This window comes from Ornithodoros turicata, chromosome 5 (genome assembly GCF_037126465.1).
Source record: "Ornithodoros turicata isolate Travis chromosome 5, ASM3712646v1, whole genome shotgun sequence".
Classification (NCBI taxonomy): Eukaryota; Metazoa; Arthropoda; class Arachnida; order Ixodida; family Argasidae; genus Ornithodoros; species Ornithodoros turicata.
In genome coordinates, this window is record NC_088205.1 from 40,379,047 (window position 1) to 40,404,518 (window position 25,472).

General features: G+C 46.6%; 1 long non-coding RNA gene across 1 annotated transcript; it reads left to right on the forward strand.

Moving 5' to 3' along the window:
• Window positions 1-17,466: 17,466 nt before the first annotated feature.
• LOC135395572 (uncharacterized) lies at window positions 17,467-23,438 on the forward strand. Its single transcript, XR_010423179.1, has 3 exons — window positions 17,467-17,882; window positions 21,430-21,644; window positions 21,710-23,438. It is a non-coding gene; the product is annotated as an uncharacterized LOC135395572 (long non-coding RNA).
• Window positions 23,439-25,472: the final 2,034 nt, after the last annotated feature.

Sequence of the window (25,472 nt, forward strand, 5' to 3'; positions counted from 1 at the left end):
AGATCGACGCGTTGAGGTGGTGAGAACCCCGAATGAAAAGATCGGTCACCTCCTTCAAAGAACCGGCGTCAGTCATGTGATCGTCGACGACGATCAGCGTAGCGCGCGACGTGTCCCACTCTCACGGTAGCTCCTTCGTAAATTTTACGGAGTCACCGAATTCGTCCTGCATGCTCGGCGAAGCATATTTCTGCACGTAGAATATTTGTGACGGAGGCTTGTCCACCACGTCGTTCAGGTTCCTCAGCACGTTAGCAACGAAAGTAGATTTGCCGCACATGGAGGGGCCGCTTAAGATACAGCGAAAGGGATGACGGAAACGAAAAGGTTCAGGGGAAGACATGTTGCGAGCGTACACGTTGCACGAAGAGAAAGAGGAGACTGAGACTCGAAGAGAAACGCATCGCTTTTATTTACACGTCGTCGTCGTCGTCCTCTACATCGGAACTGCATTCCCAGTACAGATTATCCAGGCTAAAGTTGGACTTCTTTTTCGCCAGTCTGTCCGCCGCTAAGATGCGGTTGAGCGTCTTCATCTTGTCCTGACACATTTCTTGACGCGCTTGCAACCATTCCAGGCGGTGGACTTGAAAGGCTTCCTCCACGATGCCGCGAATAAATTCGCGAAGTTCTTCGTTTTTTGTCTTTTCGTTGCGACGATGAGAAACGCAGGAGAATAAACCACACATGGCGTTTTCCACGTATCGGTCAGAATGATGACGTGAGCGCGGTGCGCGCTGCCTTTATACAGATAAACGCGCGCGCGCAAACAAACGAGAGTGAAACCGAAACTCAGAAGCCACTCGTCGGCGCTAGGAGCGCGCGCGCAGCAGAGAGTCGAAACCGAAAACACCCGCGGGCGGCGCAGAGGGCGCTAGGAGCGCGCGCGCGCATGCGCGGACGGGTGGAGCAGAGGGCGCGCGCGCATCCATAGCTGCCGCTGCGCGCCGCCTCAGTCAGTTTCTCTCTGGCTGTCGGGGAAAGCAGACGTGCGCTCCCCGCGCTCGCTCAGTTTCTGGCTGGCTGTCGTAGAGAGCAGACGTGTGTTCCCCGCGCTCGCTCAGTTTCTGCCTGGAAGTCGCCGCAGGGGAAAAGGTGAGTGATTTGACGCGCTCCTTTTCTCGTATGTTTGCTGTGTTTAGCGGTGACCAACGAGTGATTTGACCGCGCTCGTGTTAAACCTTTTCTCGCATGTTTAGACTTGTTTTGCGGTGAGCAAGCCTTTTGTTCGTGTTGACGCATGTTTAGCGATGTGTGCCCAGTGGTTCCCGCCTTGTGTTAGCTGCGTAGTGTTGTGACGTTGAGGTTAGGCCTAAGCGATCGCCCCCGTAAGCTTTTTTCCTCGTATGTTTGCCGTGTTTAGCGGTGACCAACGAGTGATTTGACCGCGCTCGTGTTGAGCCTTTTCTCGCATGTTTAGACTTGTTTTGCGGTGAGCAAGCCTTTCGTTCGTGTTGACGCATGTTTAGCGATGTGTGCCCAGTGGTTCCCGCCTTGTGTTAGCTGCATAGTGTTGTGACGTTGTGGTTAGGCCTAAGCGATCGCCCCCGTGAGCCTTTTCCCCGATGTGTACCGTTTTCTCCGTGCTCTTTTAGCAGTAGCGGTTAGACCTTTTCTCTCGCATGCCTAGACTTGTTTAGCAGTGCTGTCATTTTTACCTGCCGCTAGTACCTTGTTCTCTGTCTTTCTCGTCTAGAGCTATGATGGTGACGCCATCTGGTGTGATGCCTTGCAACTAAGTGGCTACCTGTCGTCGATCTCTGCAACTGCTGGGTGCCAAGTACCAACATGGCGGGCGCTGGTCACTCGGGTGTTGCGGAGCGGCTTCTTCGCCGCGGCATCGTTGATTTTCGAATAAATTGTTTCTCTCCACTCTATTGCTATCTTTTTGTTTTATTTTCTGCCTATTTTTTTTTCTTTTTTATGACCATGATTATCCGGAAACTCACAACTTCGTCTGGACGCGAGATAGACGTTCCCCAATTAGTGTGATGGCTCCCTGCAGGGTGCTGATTAATGTGGGGGTCCCAATTAGCTCTAATTGCTAATTAATGGCGTCCAGACGAAGATGTGCGTTTCCAGATAAACGTGGTCAGTACTTACTACTATTGACTACGTACCTTCAAAAAAGGGTAACATCTTGAAAATGACGCCGGGTGACGCCACTTGTTGGAGATCCATAATTCACATTCATCCGCTGCGACGTTTCGACACATCTGTTGTGAGTAAGGCCTGGTGTCCCCTCCCAGTACAGCGTACCCGGAAGCTCGGTCTGGCAACATTGGAGACACGACTCTCGGAGATTCTACGAACGAACATGGCGGAGCCATGCCGTTGTGCTGCCGCTACTCATATGTATAACTCAACATTCCATTAAAGTTGTGCCTTATCCTTCTCATGGTCTCCCGAAGCTCACATATGGCGCAGTCGACACGTACCGCCCGCCGAAACCACCCAAAGTAAGCCATGCTCACTACGACGATCAAGATATTCAACTTGTCACCTTAAGCCTAACGAAGCCGGCGACACAAAGGAATCAGCGAAACCCTTTGACGCCAACGTTCAGCCATGGCGTTCATCAACTGGAAGTGCGCCACTTTCTAAGATTTATCTGGACTCAAGGTAGAACTTCTCAAACAAGAACTTGAGAATCGACTTCTGGACACAAACGGAACACGCGATGAACTTATCACTCGACTAATGGAAGACATTTCATCCAAAGTGTACAAGGAACTACAGCCGTCGACGACGACTACGTTCCCAATACCGCCTCCGCAGCTTACTACAGACCTCGCCGACAACATCCAGTTACTGTCAGCGTACATTCAGCAAAGTATGTCAGTCATGACAAGCGCCCAAACGAAGCCGGTGCAAGTCACCACGCTCCCAGATTTGTCATCGTCATTACCGACGTTTAATGGACATGAAAACCTACAGACGAAACGGTGGATAGATGACTTAGAACGAACGCAGACACTCGCCATGTGGGATGATCGCACGTTACTCGCAATAGCACAAGGCAAGTTACGGGGAGCAGCTGCCGACTGGAACGCTACAACGGGACGACAAATACAATCTTGGTCATTATGGAAGGAATTTCTTCTCAAACAATTCGGAGATGCCTTAACTCTCATCCAGTGGCAAGCCGAGGTGACAAACTGCACACAAAGAGAGGGAGAAACATTGCACCGATACACATTTTCAAAACTGAGGATCCTTAACAAGTGTCCAGTGACAATAACAGACAAGGAACGTATAGAGTACATACTACAAGGGCTGAAAGACCCACAGCTAGCTACGTCGATCGCCATACAGAACCCAAAGACACTAGATGAACTCCTTGCCATTGTCACACAAGTGGACAGGACACTAGATCATCTGATGGCACGGAAAAGGCTGCCTACCTTGGAAAATGTATTGAAACGTACTCCACAAGCAGGCATCCATCTGTCTGAGGGTATTGCCCAAGACAAGAGAGTAGCACCTCCTGCACGAATCAGTTCACTGGCCCCTGATGAACAAGAGGCTCGTTACGCTCGCCTAACAATGAAATATGGGGCACCTGCATGCAGAAAGGGTCAAGATCTACGGGATGCTCTCTGCTACAATTGTAACAGAACAGGGCACCTTGCAAGTAAATGCCTACAACCCAGGAAACCCAGGCAGGATTCGAAAGGCTCAACTACAAAAACATCGGCAACTCCCACAGCATCAACAGAAGCCACAGACGGGAACCAAATGGGGATCCACAGCTACGCCACATCAGCAACACCTGAGGATATTTATCTGAATGGATCGCTGTTAAAGTGTGCCATGGTAACTGCGGAAATAGACGGACTCGGTGTTCTGGACATGTTTCCTGATAGTGGTTCTAACATCACACTAATTTCAAGACATCTTTGTAGCCATCTCGCAATGCGACCTTGGTCGAAGGCCCCTATCTTTGTGGTGGGTGGCACTTCCGTTACACCCGTAGGTGAAATTCCATTGAACATTACCATTGGACCTCTACGAGCAACAGTACAGGCCGCAGTACTAGAAAACAATGCCTTGCCGGCAATACTTGGAGAGGACTGGTTCATGCAATCACAAGCACAGTTACACGTGAAACCACCTTACCTCCCAGAGATTTGCCAGCCATCCAGCAATGTAATTATAAGGTGCGAAGAAAAGCTACTTCCAAGACTAGCCTGCGCTGTCGTCATTGCCACGTCAGCACTGTCAAGGTTCGAAGCACAGGAAACTACACCTGAGCCGTTCCAAGAACCGCTACCAGACAAGAGCATTAAGCCATGAGAGAGATTGAATAGCCTTAACCCCTCCACCTATCTGCAGCAGCCAACAGTGTGTACAACAGCTTACAGTGCATCAACAAAGTCAGAAGATTCAGCGGACATTAGCACTGCCACAAACGTCGGACCACAACTTAGTGCCTCAGAGCGTGACACAGTGTGTGCAATACTCAATCGCCACAGCAACCTATTCGCGAAGCACGACCAGGATCTTGGGCTGTTCGAGGGCATCGAGCTTAGTATAGACCTGCTCCCAGGTTCACAACCCTATGCACGTCAGCCATATCGCTACACGTCATCCGACAGAAAATTTTTGGAGGAACAGACCGCTCACCTACTGGAAAAAGACATTGTTCGCAGAACTTCGGGACCATGGGCATTCCCAGCTGTCGTGGTTACTCAGAAAGATAAAAAAAGGCTCTGTGTCAACTATGTGGCCTTGAACCGTATGACCATAAACATGATCCAGCCACTTCCCCGAGCAGATGACATTTTTGACGACCTCGCTGGCGCTTCGTGGTTTGCAGTGCTAGACTTGCGATTCGCATATTGGCAGGTCAGAGTCAGAAATGAGGATCAAGAAAAAACCACGTTTATCACCCACAACGGAACATTTAAGTGGACCAGAATGCCTTTCGGTCTTAAGAATGCTCCTGCGACATTCCAGAAAGCAATGAATCTTGTCTTTCAAGCAATAAGACCACGAAAAAGAAAAACAGGCGTCAGAACTTACCTGGACGATGTAATCATCTTTGCTGAGGACTTGTCAGAGTTCACCGACATCCTTGAAAAAGTGCTGACACTCCTGGAACATGCAGGATTCAAGGTATCCCCTGCCAAGTGCCATTTTGCGCTCGAATGTGTCAAGTTTCTAGGATTTGTAATATCCAAGAGAGGAAAGGAACCAGATCCCGCAAAAATAGAGGCACTGTTGCGAATTCCCCGGCCTAAATCCTCAAAGGAGTTGCTCTCATGGATACAGACCGCAAATTTTTATAGACGTTTTATTTGTGGTTTCGCCACAATTTGTGCACTTTTGCAAAAGGCATTGAGATGCCCAACGTTTGAATGGTCAGAAGAATGCCAAGTCGCCTTTGATACCCTAAAGACTGCTTTAACAACTGCTCCTGTTTTGGGACATTTCCAGCATGATGCACCAACAACACTGGTGACAGATGCATCAGGCACAGCTTTGGGAGCAATTCTGACCCAGTCCCAGAATGGAAAGGAGAGAGTCATAGAATACGCCAGCAGGACTTTAACGGACCCAGAACGCAAGCTCCACAGTAATGTCTGGGAAGCTTTGGCAGTACATTCGGCAGTCACACTTAAGTTTCGGCACTACCTGTTGGACAAAAAGTTCACTCTTTTGACCGACAACTGGACCGTAGCATGTCTCACCACTAGTTTCAGACCTTCACGCCGTTTCACAACCATACTTCTTGACCTGGCAGAATTCGACTTCATCGTTCAGCACCGGCCAGGCAGACAGAATTATGTGGCTGACATGTTGTCACGTATGTCCTTCGCTACAATCCCAATGAAGGTCACACTACAGGAAGCCCAGCAAGAAGGCAGGGAATGTGCACAAATCCGTGAGCGCCTAAGCACTCCTGACATTCTTAACGCTGGCTTTGTAGAAATCGACGGCATACTGTACAAGCAGGCCACGCCAACTCTTAATGTACTGGTAGTTCCCGCAAGGATGAGACACTCAGTCCTTCAGACAATGCACGATGGCAACGGGCACATGGATGTTGACCGTACCTTGAAAAAGGTCAGAGAGAGATTTTGGTGGAAGGGCATAACGTCAACAGTACAGCAATACGTCTCATCGTGTCAAGTATGCCAAGCTAACAACTGCACCACGTCAAAATCCGTAGGACAAATGGAATTCATGCCATCAACAGAGACCCTGTTCAAAATACTGGCCCTTGATCACATCACCATGTCACGAGACAGTTCAACCAAACATATACTGAACGTAATTGACTTTGCCACGAGGTATGTCATCCCATCAGTGACATCCACAACCTCTACAGCAGAAGTGATAAAGCACCTGCACATGATTTTTCATACTTTTGGCACTCCAGATCATTGCTTAACGGACCACGGAAGTTGCTTTACGTTGACAACGTTTCTTCACTTCATGCACCACCACGGCATTGAAGTTCACCATTCAGTAGCTTACCGTGCCGCAGGTAATGGTATGATCGAACGTTGCACCGGCCTCGGTGGCTCAGTCGGTAGCGTGTTCGCCTTCTAATCCCGAGATCGCGGGTTCGAACCCGGCCGAGGACGCCAGCAACTTGGTGGCAGGGTACAAGTTGCTTAGACACGCCGTCTTCCGCGAGGGACGTTAAATACGGGGTGCCGTGTGATGAGCTTTCATCGCACGTTAAAGAACCCTCAGGTGGGCAAAAGCAATCCACAGACCGACCGCTGTGGCGTCGCTCATGATCTCAGTTGTCTCGCGACGTAAACACCCAATTATTATTATTATTATTATTAAATATATCGAACGTTGCAATGCCACACTCACGTCAGTACTCCGCAAGATATCATGTGAGGAACACGAGAAGTGGGAGGATCATCTCGCTGAAGCGGCTTTTGCGCTCAACACCACACGCAACAGCAGCACCGGATTCTCACCCTTTGAGTTAGTTTTTGGATTTATCCCAAAGCTGCCTCACCAAAAGATACGCCCTGAGCAGCATCAGACCACGTCAGACAGACTCTTAGATCTACAGGACAGACGAAGCAAAGCTGCAAGTCATTCAGAGGAAGCTCAAGAGGCAAGGAAGGCACAATGTGACAAAACACACAGGGAGTCCTCCTTTGAGACTGGAGACCTGGTTTGGGTTAGGCGGCAGGAACCAATAAAGGAATGATGTCCAAAGCTAACCCCACGATACAAAAGACTTTTTCAACTTGTACGACGGAAAACACCTGTCACTTTCGACGTTCGACCAGTTGCTCCAACAAATTCATCACAAAGGCGAACAAGGGTAGTTCATGTAAGTCAGCTCAAGAAGTACAACCCTCCGTACATTGACCCAGCTCTCACAGTTGCGCCTGTGACATCCAGAGAAGAGCATCCACCAGCCACCTTGCGACTGGAAAACGACAACGATACGGATCAGTCTGTGAACGAATCCGCAAGCATAAGACCTCAACGTTCCCGCAGACTTCCTCATCACCTTATTGACTATGAGTTAACCACAGAATAGTGCTGTTTTGTTGAAACTATGGTAATTCTTATGTGAATAATTTTCAAGCATTTGTTTCATCTCATACCTCAATGTTGAAAGTGTTGCCCAAGAATAGCAGTGTGTTTTATTGCCTTCATGGTTACTAGTCCAACGGGACTTGGACTCTCAGCAGGGGAGGAATGTGAGTAAGGCCTGGTGTCCCCTCCCAGTACAGCGTACCCGGAAGCTCGGTCTGGCAACATTGGAGATACGACTCTCGAAGATTCTACGAACGAACATGGCGGAGCCATGCCGTTGTGCTGCCGCTACTCATATGTATAACCACGGTCACTCAATACTCTTTCTGGTCAGGAAACTCGCGCGAGAACTTCAGTTCGGCGGCCGAGCGGAGAGTGGTGGCGCGGCGATCGTTCGGGGGGAGACTTTCGTGTCTGCTGGTACCTGCGGGTATGGCTTGCAGAGTGTTTTTATGAGTGTTTGGAAGTGTACACTCTTGCTTTCTTTGTGCTTGCGTTTTGAGTGCGTAAGCAGAGGTTCTTTTTTAAATATCCTTAACGTTTATTGCGATCTTTGCACTCTGTTCGTATGTAAGAATGATCTGCACATATAAAGGAGACATCGCCTGATTCGAACGCGCAACATTTCGTGATGATTATACGTTCTTCATGGAAGGGGAGCCTTAACTTGACGAGGACTGAATGAAAGTACTTTTTCTTTGTGTAAAAAAGAGAGATGACTTGGTCTACGGGAAACATTCGCTAATAGCCTTATTGTAGATGTGCTGCGATGAGCGTGGTTTGTTGAGCCTTCAAGTTGTTCACTGTGTGATATGGGTAGCATCAGACACTAAGAACCGTAAAATTTTCAAATATACGTCATTCAACATGATATTTATACAATAACTCGTCTTGGGGTACAACTTGGAGGGAAAGATGTAATGCCAAGTCGGCTTAGTAAACGAAGTCCGCTCATACCTTGTTTTTGTTGCACCGGAAGCAGGCAGAGGGAGGGGTGATGTTTTTCTCTTTTTATCTATTCATTTTTCCTTTTTTCTTTCTGTAATGCTCCTGCAAGGCGTCAAAAGCTTCTGCGGACCATAAACTACGACTCTAGAGCCCATTCATGGCCGTGTATAATGCTAAAAATATACAGTTTCCTTGTCTTCATCCTGAATTTGAAGAGAAAGGCTAACACAAGAGATTTTGTCTCCATCCCCCTGCTTATCTCTTTCCATTTTTGTTTATTTATTTTATTTTATCATTATTATTATTTTTTGTTACCAGATACCACCGTGTTGTTCTCGTGAACGTAGTTTTTGGGCAATCCCAAAATTTCCTTCTGTCCTCCAAAGTAAAACTCCATTCCACATTTTAAATAGTTTGCTCAGTGAAATGTCCTGGAACTGATCTGACTCATATGCCGAGGCTATCTACAACGCGATGATAGTGTAGCGGTTGAGTTTGACATCTGAATCTTGTCAGCCAAATTCTATAGTTGGAAAGCGTTATCAGGCCACACCTCCGCAAGAGCAAATTCTACCGTGCTAATTTAATAACCCGGCTTGAATCCTGTTGGAATCGGCAAAGGAACATATCATTTCCTCCGTACAGTGTATTCGTCCAAACTACATTCAGGAGGCACCAATCACTGTACCTGCTCGTTTTGTTGTGATCTCTCACAACGAGTTTTCCCATCATCTCTTCCCAAAGTGTGTAAAAATTGCTATCTACGATACGTTAGACCGTGTGCATGGCACTGCACCACATCAAAAAACAATATAAGCTCACCGAAAACGATCGAGGCGGAAAGCGTCATTAGCTTACAATATATCACTGGATTGAGTGACTGTGCAACGAAATGCAATAATATGTTACTCGACCACGATTGAGAGCCCCGAGTGAGAGCAAAAGTAAAATTTTCCGTGTCAAAGAAAGACAACAACGAAAGCTGCAATATACGCAGCAAATCTGTAAATTTACATTAACTGAACTGAAATGTGCTGGCTCAAATCATGAATCGTTTCGAGAATTAATTATTTCTGCTATGAACACGAAATTAACTTTCAAAAGTAGCTCATCAAATATTGCCTGAAAACACGCAGTGCTGCGGAAACGTCGTCTGCTCCACGAGGGTGTCTTCCCCTGAACAACGCGATCGCCCCAAGCGGGAGAAAGTGTCCCTAAGTGACCTAGTCTATTGTATTCGAGCGGAGTTTCCTGACCAGAAAGAGTATTGAAGGACCGTGGTATAACTCAACATTCCATTAAAGTTGTGCCCTATCCTTCTCATGGTCTCCCGAAGCTCACACTGTAAAAGAGTCAATAAGGTGTGACACATTCTACTTCCCTGCAAATTATTTATTAAAATCACTCAGCATTTTTTACATTCAGTGGCACAGCCGTAAAGGCTGGTGCTGCCGTGGAGCACATGACAAAGTTGCACGGGTGAAGCGTATGCCCCATCTGTTTCGCAATAAACACAAGTCAGTGAAAGCTCTGAAACGCACTTTAGCGTAACTTACCTGATACCTTTCAACATTTCTGTGATGTATCTTCCCACGTCGTGAGTGTGCTGTCCCAACCGCGTTGTTCACCGCAATGAATACGTCGAAAGCATATGAAATTCATAGTAACGGGGCCACTAGTAACGGCCCACGCAAAACACATCTGGCCTGATTACGATGCCTGATCTGGACCCCAGTTCCCGGTCCGAACCAGATCTGGAAATGTTATTCAGGTCACATCCAAACAGATCTGGAAATGTTATTCAGGTCACATCCAAACAGATCTGGAAATGTTATTCAGGTCACATCCAAACAGATCTGTCCAGATAAGATTATCAGATCTGGAAGTGTCATGCAGGCCCACACAAAACAGATCTGGCCTGATTAGGATGCCAGATCTGGAAATGTTATTCAGGTCACATCCAAACAGATCTGGAAATGTTATTCAGGTCACATCCAAACAGATCTGTCCAGATAAGATTATCAGATCTGGAAGTGTCATGCAGGCCCACACAAAACAGATCTGGCCTGATTAGGATGCCAGATCTGGAAATGACCCAATTCCTGATTCGAACCAGATCTGCAAATTTTGATCAGGCCAGATCAACACCAGATCTGACATTTTCGTAAGGGGGGGGGGGGGCACTGACGATGTTACATCTTCACCTTGATAAGTGCTGGTTGGGTCACGAGTACACTTAGCTGAAAGATAAAGCATAAAGTAATAGAAATCAAAAGGGTAACAATCAAACTGCTAGCATAAAGTAATAGAACCCACACGCTAGGAATGATACCAAACAAAAGTTGCACGAATCGTACAAACACAGAACTAACCTTTAATTTAAGAAATCGCAAGGCTTCTGGACCTATCTTCCAGGGTGCACACATAAAAGCACCTCCAGGCTACACTAGTAGGGCATAAAAACACATTCACAGCACTCCAGGGCACCAGAGCAACGACGAAACGCGAGACAACGGCAGCGCAGAAATGGCAGGAAGGCCACCTGCCCACGCCATGGCCCAGGCGCTCCTCGGAATATGGCAAGGGAACGGAAAGTCGCGCGAAGACGGGACAAACGCTATCGGAAAGAGGACGGTTTACTCTTCAAAAACACATCTCAATCACCTTCCTACGCCAGGAAGAACCCGATATCGAAAAAATGCCCGGGGCCCATGTATCAGAGAGCCGCTTTATCGTATCGTATTACATCCGGCGGGAAGGCCTATTGTTTCGCATTCGCATATGTGCGTTCCCCCCATTTTGACGCTGGTTGGATAATTATTGACGTGAGGAATAATATGAATTTATGTGGCTGTTAATAGACTTTGTGTTTGTGAGTGTGAAAATGTGAGTGTGTGTGTGCGCTGATGATGATGATGATTGGGAGTTTTGTGGCGCAGCGACAACTAGGATCATAATGCGCCAAAACTCTGCTGTTCTTTAAAACAAATTTAACTTAAAAATAGACTGAATTGGTTTAAAATCAAAAGGAATCGAAAGGTGTTGGTTCGATAGGTGTGTAAATCACCATATAAAATGAGATAACTAAGATATTACAATTCATTCACGACGCATAGATCTCTTAAAAATAGGAAAACATCCTCGAAAGGGATGAGAACCTCATCCCCTAGTAATAATGCGGGATGAAGGGGGATACAGTACTTGTAGAAGATATGGAAATGACGTTGGTGATGTGTCATAAAAGAAGGGCAACTAATGAGTATATGCAAAATGGAAAGGTCTGTGCCACAGTGTGCACACTCAGGTGCTTCCTCTCCTCGCAAAAGGTACCCATGGGTCAAATGTGTGTGACCCAATTTTAACCGACTTGACAAAATCTCGTGTAGCCGGTTTTTAAATATTTGAAATGGGGCTCCAATTTGAGGTTTAACTGTGTGCAATTTGTTATCAGTTTGTCCAGACCAGAAAGCTTGCCACTTCCTGCTGATGACCCTTTTCAAATCCAGCAGTAGATCAGGGAGGGGGATTTCAAAAGGAGTGGTGTCATGACCATGGGCAGCAAAAGCTGCACGGTCAGCCCTCTCGTTGCCGCTTATACCGACATGGCTGGGTACCCAACAAAGTTTCAAACTGTACCCCTTCTCATGTATGACATTTGCTATGTGCTGCGCACGTCTGACTAAAAGATTTTTGTGTGGCCTGATGTTACAAATGGCATGAATGGAACTTAGTGAGTCTGTGTATATAACAGACGACGTTATCCGTGTTTCTACAATATGATTTAGTGCAACAATAATCGCATACATTTCTGCGCTGAAAATTGTCAGAACACTGCTCAAAGAATGCGATTTTATACATGTTCCTGAAATCATGGCGCACGATACTCCTGTACTAGTTTTTGAGGCATCCGTGTAAATATCAGTGTGCTCACCGAAGCCTTCCTTCAGGATCTCAAATTCATGCTGTATTTCCACAGCAGGTCTTTCTTGTTTGTTAAATTTGGTTAACGAAGTGTCATGTGCCACGGGTGTTCGCCAAGGAAGGAGCATTTGTGGGGACTGTAGCGGGGGTAGATTGTAGCTCCGCTAAAAGTATAGTGCTCTACATCTTGTTGGAGCCGGATACTGTATACAGGTATGACATTCGGTTTATTCATGAATAGACGTTCGGAACGTGTGCCCTCCACACAGGGCAGCGCAGGATGCTGAGGGTAACGTCTAATTCTGAGCCCATACGACGCACCGAGATAAAACCGTCGTCTTTCTAGGGACCATTCGTTTGTTTGAACATAAAGACTTTGGACTGGAGACGTTCTGAAGGCTCCAAGGATCAGCCTTAATCCGAGGTGATGCACTGTGCCTAATGCCTTCAAAACTGAGGGACGTGCAGACCCATACACGAAACATGCATAGTCTAGCCTAGCACGGACAGTGGACATATAAACGCGGTGGAGGGTTTCGCGGTCCGCTCCCCAAGACCTGTGAGAGAGGATTTTAAGCACATTTAAAGATTTTAAGCATTTTCGTTTCAAATCCTTCATATGGGACAGGAAGGTAAGCTTTTTGTCAAAAATTAAGCAAAGAAACTTATGTTTATACTGAACACAAATATCCTGACCTTTCATTTGAGTGATGGGTCCGGAAAAACACCTCGTGTTCTGGAAAACGGTACGCAAACAGTCCTGGTGGGTGAGAACCTTAACCCGTTTTCAGATGACCATTTGGTTAGCCTGTTGATAGTCAGCTGGAGCTGTCTTTCGCACACAGCAAGGTTAGAAGACGAAACACATATTTGCAGATCGTCTACATACAAGGAATACGACACGGATGGGGGTATAACACTGGCAAGTGAATTCATTTTGATTACAAAAAGGGTGACACTGAGGACTGCGCCCTGTGGGACACCATTCTCCTGTACGAAAGGTCTCGATAAAGTAGTGCCCAACTGAATTCTAAACAGTCGACCCTGGAGGAAGTCTCTCACACAGCGAAACAGGCGACCACGCACTCCCAGAGAGCGGAGGTCCCTCAGAATACCATGACGCCACGCTGTGTCATAGGCCTTCTCCAAATCAAAAAAGACAGAAACACAGTGCTGTTTCCTGTGAAAGCTTCCCTTATTATAGTTTCTAGGCGCAGAAGATGATCAGTTGTTGAGTGTGCAGCTCTAAACCCGCACTGAAACCGGTCCAGACATTGGTTTTGTTCCAGGTAGTACACAAGTCGACTGTTCACCATGCGCTCGAAGGTTTTTCCGAGACAGCTGGTAAGAGCAATCGGCCTGTAGCTTGATGGATCAGATTCATCTTTTCCTGGCTTCAAGAGAGGGATGACTATTGGCATTTTCCAGCTAGAAGGAAGCATGCCTTCTTGCCAGACCAGATTAAAGAAATCCAAAAGACTGTCAAGGGAGGTGTCTGACAGATGGCTGAGCATAGAGTAAGTGATGTTGTCTGGTCCAGGTGCCGTGGCTTTACGAGAAAACAAGGCTTGAAGAAGTTTGTAAATGGCTTATTGTAAATGGCAATATATTGTAGATTGCACTTTTTGTAAATGGCTTATTGTAGCCACATCTGTCACCTGATACGCTTGAGAGTGTTTGTTTTTCCGCATGCTCCTTGAACCTTAAGAAGTCAGGTGTGTAATGCGATGAGCTCGAAACGTTTGAGAAGTGCTCACCAAGAGCATTTGCTTCATCTATGCTCTTACAAACTGTGCCACTAACCTGTAGTAGAGGTACGGAAAAGCTGGCGTAGTCGCCCTTAATTTTTCTTAGTCTATCCCACAGTGCTTTTGAAGGGGTGTTAGAGAGTTTAGAGAGGATACAAATCTTTTCCCCGACTCCTCCTTGGCTCGGCGTCGCGTCCATCGGGCTTTAGCACGAGCTTTTTTAAATGCAAGCAGATTAGCACTTGTGGGGTATCTTCGAAATATCCCCCACGCTCGGTTCTGCTCCCTGCGTGTTTTCTCACATTCACTCGTCCACCAGGGTTTAGGACGCCTGGGGAGATTTCCTTTTGTTTGTGGTATGGATAGTGTAGCAGCATGAATAATTTTGTCTGTGATCACCTTGTTGGCCTCCTCCACACAGAGACGATCAAAAGATGAAGGTGCAAGTTCTGCCTCTTTGGTAAATAACTCCCAGTCTGCTTCAGATAGCTTCCACCGGGGTGGCCGTGCTCTTTTATTACTGGTACCAGAGAATTTAAGGATAACCGGAAGGTGATCGCTACCTCGAGGGTTTTGGTCGACTTTCCAGTCAACAAAGGGGTAAAGAGTGGGACTGCATAATGAGATGTCAATTGCAGAGAATGACTGGGTTGCAGAGTTCATGTAGGTCGGCAACCCTCTATTTAACAAACAAATTGACCGGGAAAAGAGTATTCTTTCCAACATCTTACCACGGTTGTCAGTTTTTGCACTGCCCCACAAAGAATTGTGGGCATTAAAATCTCCCAAAATCATAAATGGTTGAGGCAGCTGGTCGCAAAGCTGCTCAAAGTCCCTCTGAAGTACCATAGCTGAGGGAGGCAAGTACAAAGAGCAGACTGTAATGATCTGGTCTAAGTAAATTTGTATGGCTACAGGCTCAAGGTCTGTTACCAGTGGAATGTTCCTTGCAGGGACAGAGAGTGGTACGACAACAGCCACACCACCAGATGCACGAGCTGTGTGCGCACGGTCCTTGCGGGAGGTAGTGTACCTACGAAAAGGATTTAAATTTTCCGAAGTTAAATACGTTTCCTGTAAACAGAAACACATTGCACTGTTCTCCTCAAACAGGTCATGAACGTCGTCCAAGTTTGAAAAAAGACCTCGACAATTCCATTGGATTATAACCTGTGCACCCATAAAAAGGATGGGAGAGAGAAGCAGCAAAATCCTTATGATGTGGTCGCTAATACAGAATCCCGTGGACCGTTTGGACATGAGTGTTATTTAGGGAGGAGTTATCCTTTGTGGAAGCACTTTCTGTGTACTTTTTGGTCTTCTGCCCCTACCTCGGCTAGATGTCCACTCTCTCTTTTCTTTCCCCTGAGAGAGCACACCTGGGATACTTGACGACGACGACTGCTTATAGTCGTCGTCGTCCATGTCCATGTCTTGCAATGTGGCCTGGGATTGGCCTGGTGTGGCCCCATCCCAGATGGAGGCAGTGCCATCAACTTCAGTAGAAGTTGTGGCTGTCTCCGGAGGAGATCCAGAAACAGGAAGAGACACCTCAGTGTCCTTTCCCTTTTGTTGGGGAGTATTGGGTAGAGACCCAGAAGTCTGGGTCTCTACAGATTTCCTAAGTGGTGCTACTCCCCTGCGCACCACTTCGGAGAAGGTTCCCTTTTTTGAAAACTCAACCTGCGCTTTTGCATCTCTGTACGAAAGATTCTGTGTCACTTTGACCTTCAGTATGTCTTTCTCTTCCTTCCACCGTGGACAGGAACGAGAGTAGACAGGATGGTTACCTTTACAATTTGCACATCTGACATCCTTCTCACAGGTCTCTGCAGCGTGATCCGTGCCTGCGCATTTCGGTCAGGTGGCCTGTCCACGACAGACCTGCGAGCCGTGGCCAAAACGTTGGCACTTAAAGCACCTCCGCGGATTTGGGATATATGGCCGGACGTGACAGTTGATGTACCCTGCTTTAATGGTAGTGGGAAGCTTATGTAGTTGAAATGAAAGGACAATGTGTTTAGTGGCAATCTCCTTACCGTCTCGACGCATAGTTATTCGCCGCGCTGTCACAACACCTTCATCCTTTAGACCTTCTTCGATCTCAGCATCTGAACAATGAAGAAGTTCATGCTCAGATATCACGCCCTTCACTATGTTCAGCGTACGATGCCGCGAAACCGTAACAGGTACGTCAGCAATTCTGTTCAGGGAAAGCAGAGTCGAGCTTTGCTGTCGTGTCTGGACTTCGTCTCCTGTAGTCAACTTTTTTGCGGGATATGACTTTCCTATGGCTTTTTCCAGTTCCTTCGCGATCGCAAATGGTGATACTTTGCTCAGGGGCTTAGACTCGTCTTCTCCATGGATGATCAGGACCTTCGCAAACCATGGTTCTGGTGTGAGGTCCAGTGATTGCGTTACTAGTACATCGGTGCGGTGCCGCTTTCGGTACCGATCATGTTTTTTTTTTTGGTTTGAAGAATCCATAAAAGGATGTTGTGGTTCAGTGCAGTAGGTGCGTCGCCCACCATGGAGCCCGACAAGGGAACGTGTCCCACACGCTAACGCATGCCTCTGCACTATACTCTAGTGCAGCTTCTGGAGAGTGAAAGGACTGCCCAAGGTTGACCCTAGCCGCCAAAGAAGGTGAAGGGAGGAAAAAGAAGATAGTGAAGGAGTGGAGAAAGAAAAAGTAATGAAGGGGGAGATGGCGACTAGCTGAATAATCCGGGCCGGGCCTTCCAGGACCACCCGACTATGGGGAGCAGGGGTCAAAGCGGTGTGTTGCTTTCCCGGAGGGGCCCCGAAGGGTCCTAAACAACCTCCGGGTCCACTCAACCGCCAGGATCCCCCTTTCCCCAGAAACGGGAAAGCCACGCACAGCTATAGGTGGGGGTCTCCCTCCTGCGGCGACCCAACCATGAGTGCAGGAGAGGGCTACTGCGGCTGCTGCCGGGCGATGGGGGCGCCAAGTTCCCGACGCCGAGGTGTGTGTGCGCGCGCGCTTTTCTGAACCAGGGACCCCACTTGACAAGTAAGTTCCTTGTGTTTGACTTTTAGTGATATTGTCGATATTACCACATATTATGCCTACTGTGAGAAATTTTTGTTTGAAAAATAAGGTTTATCACATTTTCAATAGAGTAGGGTGAGCTACACATGATGTATAGGCTTTCTCCAAGCAGCGTGCTTTATTCTTATCGAATCGCTCACGCCTGTATAACAAATTCAGGAATCAGAAGTGAATGTTCCTCAGGTTGTGTGTTTTGCCACACAAGCTTAATTTCAGCGAATATTGTATTATTCTGTTTAATAATTTTCTGGTGGTAGAAAATGTGTTTTGTCATGCTTGACATTTTGCTATTCGAGCAGAAGAGCGTGTAATTTCTTATTTTTCACTGTCGCTCGTTGTGTCTGTGTTGTGTGTGTAAAAAACGTTAGTGAGTGTTTGTGTTTGTGCAGCTGTGACCCTGTTGCGGAATGAGACCTGCAGCGCGAACCGTGCCTGATTTAGATTTTCATGTACTGAAAGACGACGAGGTTGTTTGGACCTTTCAGGAGTTTGTTGCTTTGTTTTTTTAGTGTTGTAACTCGTGAACGACGAGGAAGAGAAACTAATTTTGGAATTTTGGAACGTCTGGTTCGAGTCCTTTTCTCTAGCTCATCGAATGTCCTGCGTCACTCTGATCGAAACGAAATCCGGTTAGTAGCTATCCATCTGACCATAACAACCCCACTTAACCAGTAAGTATTTGTGTATGCCTTTTCGTGTGACTCGAGTGATAAATTTATCTGGTATTGCATGAAATATTGGTATAATAATAAGGGTTGTTGCACTTGCATAGCAGTGCCTTCTTAATGCAATTTTCACCCGTAAAAAATTCAGGGTATATCGTATTATGGTGCGCGAGTAGAAGTGATGGCTGTACCATAGCCTCCTATATAGGAGGCTATGGCTGTACTTTAATAACGATGCCATGCCGCGGCAGACGGATAGGTGTGGAATTAGCGTTTGGCGATTTTGGCACGTTGTCATTGTAGCCAGACGATACGAGTGCATACGGGCGAGTGGTCGGCGATCGGCTATGTGTCGCATGGTCGTCTGCTATCCGATATAGTCGCATGAGACGCGTATTGAGTACGGAGAGGTTAATAATCGTCCCCTATCGGATGTAGTCGTACGAGAAGCGTTTTAGGTATGGTAGGGTTGCGTCGTTTTTGTTTAATGGAACTTTTTATGTTGGAAGATTGAAATAAATGCTACAAATTCAAGCAAAAAGCAACACCTGGATGTGGAGAGAGTGCATCTTTTCCCAGGTTAGGTACTGATGTCGAAGAGTGGGTCCATGTAGAATGAGCATCCGACGTGACTGAGGTTAGGTTAGGTTAGGTGATTACGTATTGCACATGTCGAAGAGTGGGTCCATGTAGAGTGAGCATCCAGCGTGACTGAGGTTAGGTTAGGTTAGGTTAGGTGATTACGTATTGCACATGTCGAAGAGTGGGTCCATGTAGAATGAGCATCCGGCGTGACTGAGGTTAAGTTAGGCCAAGTGAATACGTATTCCATGTGTCGATGGGGCTGACGTAGACTGTGCATCTGGAGTCACTGAGGTTAGGTTAGGCCAGGATAATGCGTGCTATTCCACATGTTGCGGAATGGTCAATGTAGAGTAGGTATACAGTTAGAGTATGCATTAAATAGGAATGAGTATATATGTGTTGTCGAAGAGGGCCGTTGTAGTTGAAACATATTTACAAATATATACATGCAGGTCCATGGAAAGCTTTAAGAGCCCTGTTGAGGACTGTAGAGACTCTTGATGTCGTTTAGCAGCCTTTCGAAAGGCTGCTCATTTTTGTTGCTACAGTCAGTCCTCCAAAGGTACTCACTCAGCTGGTGTGCCATGTTTTCACTTGTCACACCACCTCTGGCCAACCTATGCCGTAGTGGTCTCCACTGAGATTCAATGTGGTTGGTGGTCACAGCTAGAGTATGCATTAAATAGGAATGAGTATATATGTGTTGCAGAAGAGGGTCGTTGTAGTTGAAACGTATTTACAAATATATAAATGCAGGTCCATGGAAAGCTTTAAGAGCCCTGTTGAGGACTGTAGAGACTCTTGATGTCGTTTAGCAGCCTTTCGAAAGGCTGCTCATTTTTGTTGCTACAGTCAGTCCTCCAAAGGTACTCACTCAGCTGGTGTGCCATGTTTTCACTTGTCACACCACCTCTGGCCAACCTATGCCGTAGTGGTCTCCACTGAGATTCAATGTGGTTGGTGGTCACGCCGGTGTCTGGGTCAACAAAGTTGTACGTGTGGTTGACCGTCATGTGCTGGAAACCTTCTGCTGACAGACCGGCGTACCCCTTCCAGCAGTCAGTGTAAAGGGTTGTGCCCTTTTCGACGTGCTTGTCAATGAGGGCAAGGAGTGTCTCCTTGTCTCTCTTGTTTTGCGGGCATATTTCCAGGCACAGTTGTTTAGTGTCGACGTCAATCAGCCCCAATATCCATGTCCCTTCGACGATACGGCCACGTTGGTATTTGCGGCGACCAATTTTACATTCGTCGATTTCCACAACGTGGCCAGGGCCGCCGATTTTCTGAGTTTGCGCATTGGCCAGCGAGTCCGTGCAGACTTCTCGGCAGTACGAGTACCAGTCTGCAACGGTAGCTGATGATACACTTACCTCCGGAAATATGGAGGCCTCGTCGAGGGCCTGCTGAAAAGTCATTTTTTTTGCGAAACAGTACGTAAGAATCAGGACTTGTTCTGGTGCGAGTCTCACGTTCTCGAACCATGTTCCCACAGTCAGACTGTGAGAACTGGGCATGGCCGTGCCGACATTGGAATTGTCCGAATGTGCGCTGCGACGGTTTCACGCTTAGTTCACGTCCGCAGCGGGGGCAGTTCATGTTGTTGGGTAGGAGATCTTTGGAGTGGATCCACGATACAGTTGTGTCGGTGTCCGTGAGCACACGGCCTAGCATGAAGAGGTTCATTTCGCAAGTTCGCGTTTCAAAACGGCCGCTTATGTGTCGTCTGCTATGTTGTTTCGTATATTTTTAGCTTTTAAGTCTGCCAAATGTTTGTGTTGTTTGCCGTACGTTTTGTTTCGCATTTCTATCAATTTTCGTGTTCGTTGTTGGTGCCGCTGAAGTAGTCGGATGGTGGTAGATATAGATAGCCGTAGTGCTCAGTTTTGAAAAAGTCATTTTCGTAAAACATATGTTAAAAAGTGCATATTTTTAACTAACTTTGGTTCGTAAATTCGGAGATTGTCTTAAAGTTGCTAGGAAGATAGCGCATTTATGGCTTTTCTCGTTTTTTCAGTTCGAAAAGGCCGCGGCATCGTTGCTAAAGTATATCCTTAGCATTATGCAGTAATTATCTGATAGCAGAAATGGGTGTCTTTGTCACAGTTTATTAGCGTGTGCCTCGTTATTTTATTTTATTCTCTTATAGCTATTCAAGCACAAGTGCGCGTAATTTTTTATGGCTCTTTTCTTCTTTCACTGCTTTTACTCAGAAGAAAGCTATTTCGTAAAGCTGAATTTACGAGGAGTGGGTTTGTTTGTTTGTTAGATGTCATTAGTCGCACGGTATATTGAAGAAGTAAGCAGTGCTTAATCTTGCAGTTGTGGGTATTTGAGCAGAAATGCTAGTATCTGGAGCCAGGAGTAGAGATTCCTATAAAGCACGTCTCCTTGTGCATTCCTGAGCTCCTGTGTGCGCGTGCTTTTTTCCTGGTTTGTGACGTCATCATGGCATGTTGGGGCTTGTTTAGCAGTGTTGCAATTTTACCTGCCGCTATTATCTTGTTGTTATCTTGTGTTAGCCGCGTAGCGGTGTCTGGTGACTCTGCGATTATTCCTGAGGTCTTAAGCCTTTTCCCTCATCGCTTAAGTGAATTTGTCTACCCTTGTCCTGTGCTTTCTTTATGTAGGGACAATGCAGTTGTGTGTATCGCATTACGCAATAATTTTCTGATAGCAGAAATGGGTGTGTTTTGTCAGTTGATGGTAGTTTGTTAGCATGTGTTTAATTTTTGAAGTCCTAGCTATTTTGCTATTCGAGCAGAAATTCTGGTATCTGAGGGTTTAACGCTGAGGGTAAAGAAAATTCCTGTCTGAGATGAATCTGCATTTCACTGCAGTTTGTTTCATTTAAGTAATATTATTGAAATTCCGCAGCCACTGTGAACAAAAAAAGGATGTTTGTGTGCCTGCTCATGGAAGCAACTTGCATATTGGAATGACATGTGATGAGAGCGAACTTTGCGCTCAGGTGCGGCAATGGTGTAGGCGAAGGGAGCATTACATAAAGCCAAGGCAAGCTGCGACCTTGAACGTGCAGAGCAAGTTATTTTTAGGCTATGACGACTCCCCGCACCCGTGCATGTTGGGGCATGCAGCTAGGTCGCCGCTATATAAGTGGGGAGGATGTGTAAAGAGGCAGCAGTCTTCGCATCGCTTCGGGAGTGTGCGGGGCTCACTTCAAAAGTAAGTATTTTTTTATCCACGCTCTGTGGTGTACGTTTTCTTAGTGTTTCTTCTTTTTTTTTCAGTGCCCAGATGCGTGTTCTGCTTTTTTGATCCTCATGATATCGGGGATGCTGAGCCATTGGAAGAGAATTCGCCATCTTCTCCAGACATTTCACCTGGCACATTGCATGCTCACGTCGAGCGATCACATCCCTATGTGGACATTTCCTTCCTGCCTTTCTTTCAAACTGATAGCGCGTTTCAAGGTATCGTCAAAGCGTTTGTGCTATTGGCATCTGTTCACGATCAGGGAGTAGAGGATTTGCGACAGTATTTAATGAACCACCTCCACAATATAATTGCTATTTTGCGAGCGCAAAGAATACCCTTTAGGTTTTGCATTTGTTCTGACGTTCTAATGATGAAAGAAAATCGAGGGGATATAACCGCACACATAGCTCATTTTATGGCGCTTGCTCGCGAAGTCCACAGCGACGGAGCTATCGCAAATACTTTGATGGACGTGATTCAGGAGTCCACCGGGCGCATTGAAAATTACCAGCGCGAGGGTAGTGGGTTTGTATCCACTGACGTCCAAAAAGTTCAAATGTGTATTTCCGCTGTGAAAACTAAAAAATTCGGGTGCAATGGGGTACTTCCCACTAATTTGGCTTGTCGTAGGAATGTCCTAACGAATGTCCCTTTACCAGAGCGTAAGGAGGGCGGGTGCTTTAAATACAATACGCTCGCCCTCTTGCACCCACAGGAAAGGAACCGATGGAAAAAATATTAAAATTATGCAACAGAGTACTGGTGGCCTACTCGCTTCCCTGTTTCATTCGCTGACCTGGACGAGTTCGAAGAGAAAAATAGGATATCTCTGTACGTGTACGCGTACGGCGCTCAGGGAGTAGACCTGTCACGACCCCCAAAACTGGAAAGCGAAAAGAAAATTCATTTAGTGGAAGTTGATGAGCATTTTTTCGGAATTAAGTCCCTCGAGCGTTTGTTGACGAGAAAGAACACGCGTTTCGTATGCGAACGTTGCACTCTCTCTTTTAATGAGGAAAAGAGCATGGCGAAACATCGACGCCTTTGCGCGGACGTGAACGAAATCCTATTAGAATTTTGTGAACCCGGAGAAAATTTTGTAGAGTTTACTAAAATACAGTACATGCAACAGTACAACTACGTTGTCGCGCTGGACACTGAGAGCGTACTTGCGCCCAGTGGTGATGGCATGCAGCGTCACATCACCTCTAACTTTTGTGCCGTGCTCATGCGTACCCACGACTCAAGGGTGTTGCGCATCAGGACGCACCGTGGGGAAGATGCTGCGAGGCAGTGCGTGAAAGCTCGCTTCTCGGCCTTTTGGTTAAGATCAAGAGGCCTTCACGAAAGCAAGACAAGAAAAGGAGGAGGAGTACCAGGTGGTGAAGGAACATCTGAGGCAACGATTCCAGAGAGTCAGGGTGGAAGCTATCATCCTCGGAAGCTTGGGAAGCTGGGACCTGTAAAACGACTGCGCCCTTGCCCCCATCTGCTCGAAGACATATCTTCGCCTTATGAAGAAACTGTGCGTGAGCGATACCATCGCAGCAACAAGGGACATTTACTTCACACCTGTCACTGGAAATACCCCTCAGTAGAACACCTTTGTAAACGTATGTTTTGTCCTGTGTATATATACCCACCGTTTTTCCTTTTCCCCCCTTTTTAAACAATTAATATGTATGTACCATTTCATTACCCTCCCCCATGTATACTTATAATGTCTGAACTGCAGCGAATAAACAAATTCTGTTTTTATCAACTTAATATCTGATTGACAAGATTGCCTCTTGGTGCTCGACCTGGTGCATGACCCTAAATATAGACAAATGTAAGCATGTGCACTTCTCTCGACGTAAATCTCCGACAGTTAATACTTACACATTATCAGGACTTCCTTTGGAATCAGTCTCATCCATAAAATACCATGGCGTTATTATCTCTTCCGACGTTTCTGGGAAGGCCCATATCAACAAGATAATATTGGACGCCAATCGCTCTTTAGGCCTTTTGCGTCGTTCCCTTTCTCTGGCTCCGCCCAAATTAAAGCGCCTGGCCTACACTACGCTGGTACGTCCACGGCTGGAATACGCGTCTGCAATCTGGGACCCGCACCTATCCTCTCTTGTTACCTCCATCGAAGGCATCCAAAATAGGGCTGCCCGCTTCATTTGCACTAATTATTCTCGCTTCACGAGTGTCTCATCCCTCAAATCTTCTGTAGGACTTCCACTTTTCTCTAAAAGGCGTCAGACTTCCCGGCTGTTGTTGTTCCATAAAATATACTATTCTAATCACCTACTTAAGTCATCCCTTCTACCTGCACCTGACTACATCTTCCGCCGAACAGATCATCTACTTAAGGTTGGATGTTATCGCTGCAAAACTACCACCTTTCTTTCTTCTTACTTACCGAAAACCATATCAAAGACTGGAATCAGCTACCTTCTCACATTGTATCAATCAGTTCTGGACGTCACTTTGAAGCTGCCAGTACAGAGTTTTTTTCAGTTTGATTGTACACATTTCAGTTTGACTGTATATGTATGTTTTTATATTTTGACTGTGTACGCTTCTTACGCAGAAGTGCACATCCCATTGATGTGTGTGTATGTGTGTGTCGTTTCTACTTGTTGGACTTCGTTGTTATTCCATGCCCTCCCCCTGATATAATGCCCCTTAGGGCGCCTTCAGGTGCAATAAAATGAAATGAAATGAGTGAAATGAAAGCATTGATGGAAATGCGGGATGAGAAGATCGCCCTGAACGCTTGCCCCGCCGCAATGGTGCTGAATGATGAGCAATGCGCTGAGCACAGAGATGCTACCCATTGTGCGTACTGTAAACAGGAGTGTTTACCGAAGATCTACCCCGTGTCCGGCATCACGACCATTCAAAGCATTGTAGTGCGGGCGAGACAAATTATATCGCGACATTGTGTAACCCCTGTAACGTCGCGTGCACGACGAGGGAAAAATTGCCGATCATGGTACACAATTCGTCCTACGATTTGGCCGGGCTGCTGCGGGAATTTCACATTCTTGGGTGGAAGCGACCTCCCTCCATTGTGGCCAGCTCCATGGAAAAAATTCCTTCATTCGAAGTTGGCACTTTCCTGTTTAGAGATACCATGCAATATCTAAATTCGTCGCTGGGGAGCTCGTGGAAACCGTCCAATCCATGGGGGTGCAGAGGCATTCCAATGCTTGAAGCAGGCATTTGGAAACGACTACGAAATTTTACTTCGTAAAGGTGTATTCCCGTACAGCCATGTCAGTTCTTTCGCGGTGTACGACGAATTGGCCTTGCCAGAGACATCCTCCTTTCTTAACGATCTCACGGGGGAGGATATAAGTGAGGAGGACTACCAGTATGCGTTGCTCGTATTTGAACATTTTGGATGCTCAAATTTGAGGGATTATAATGCACTGTACTTGAAAACGGATGCCCTATTACATGCATACGTGATGCAGCACTCCGACGTCTGTGCTACAGCGCACGCGGATTGGAATTGCTTCATTGTGTTTCTCTGGCATCCTATTTGTGGCAATGCGCTTTAAATTACATGCAGGCAAAATTGAAGTTAATCATCGACGAGGACATGTACAGAACCATCGAATGGGGCGTTAGAGGCGGGCTCTGTCAGGCGAGCAGGCGTCATTTGCGGGCTAACAACCCTCTGTGTAGTGACTATGATCCCGATAAAGAGGAGGTGTACCCCCCATATCATACATAGATTGCAACAATCTTTACGGATTCAGTATGGTAAAGCACATCCCCGTTGGTGATTTCGAA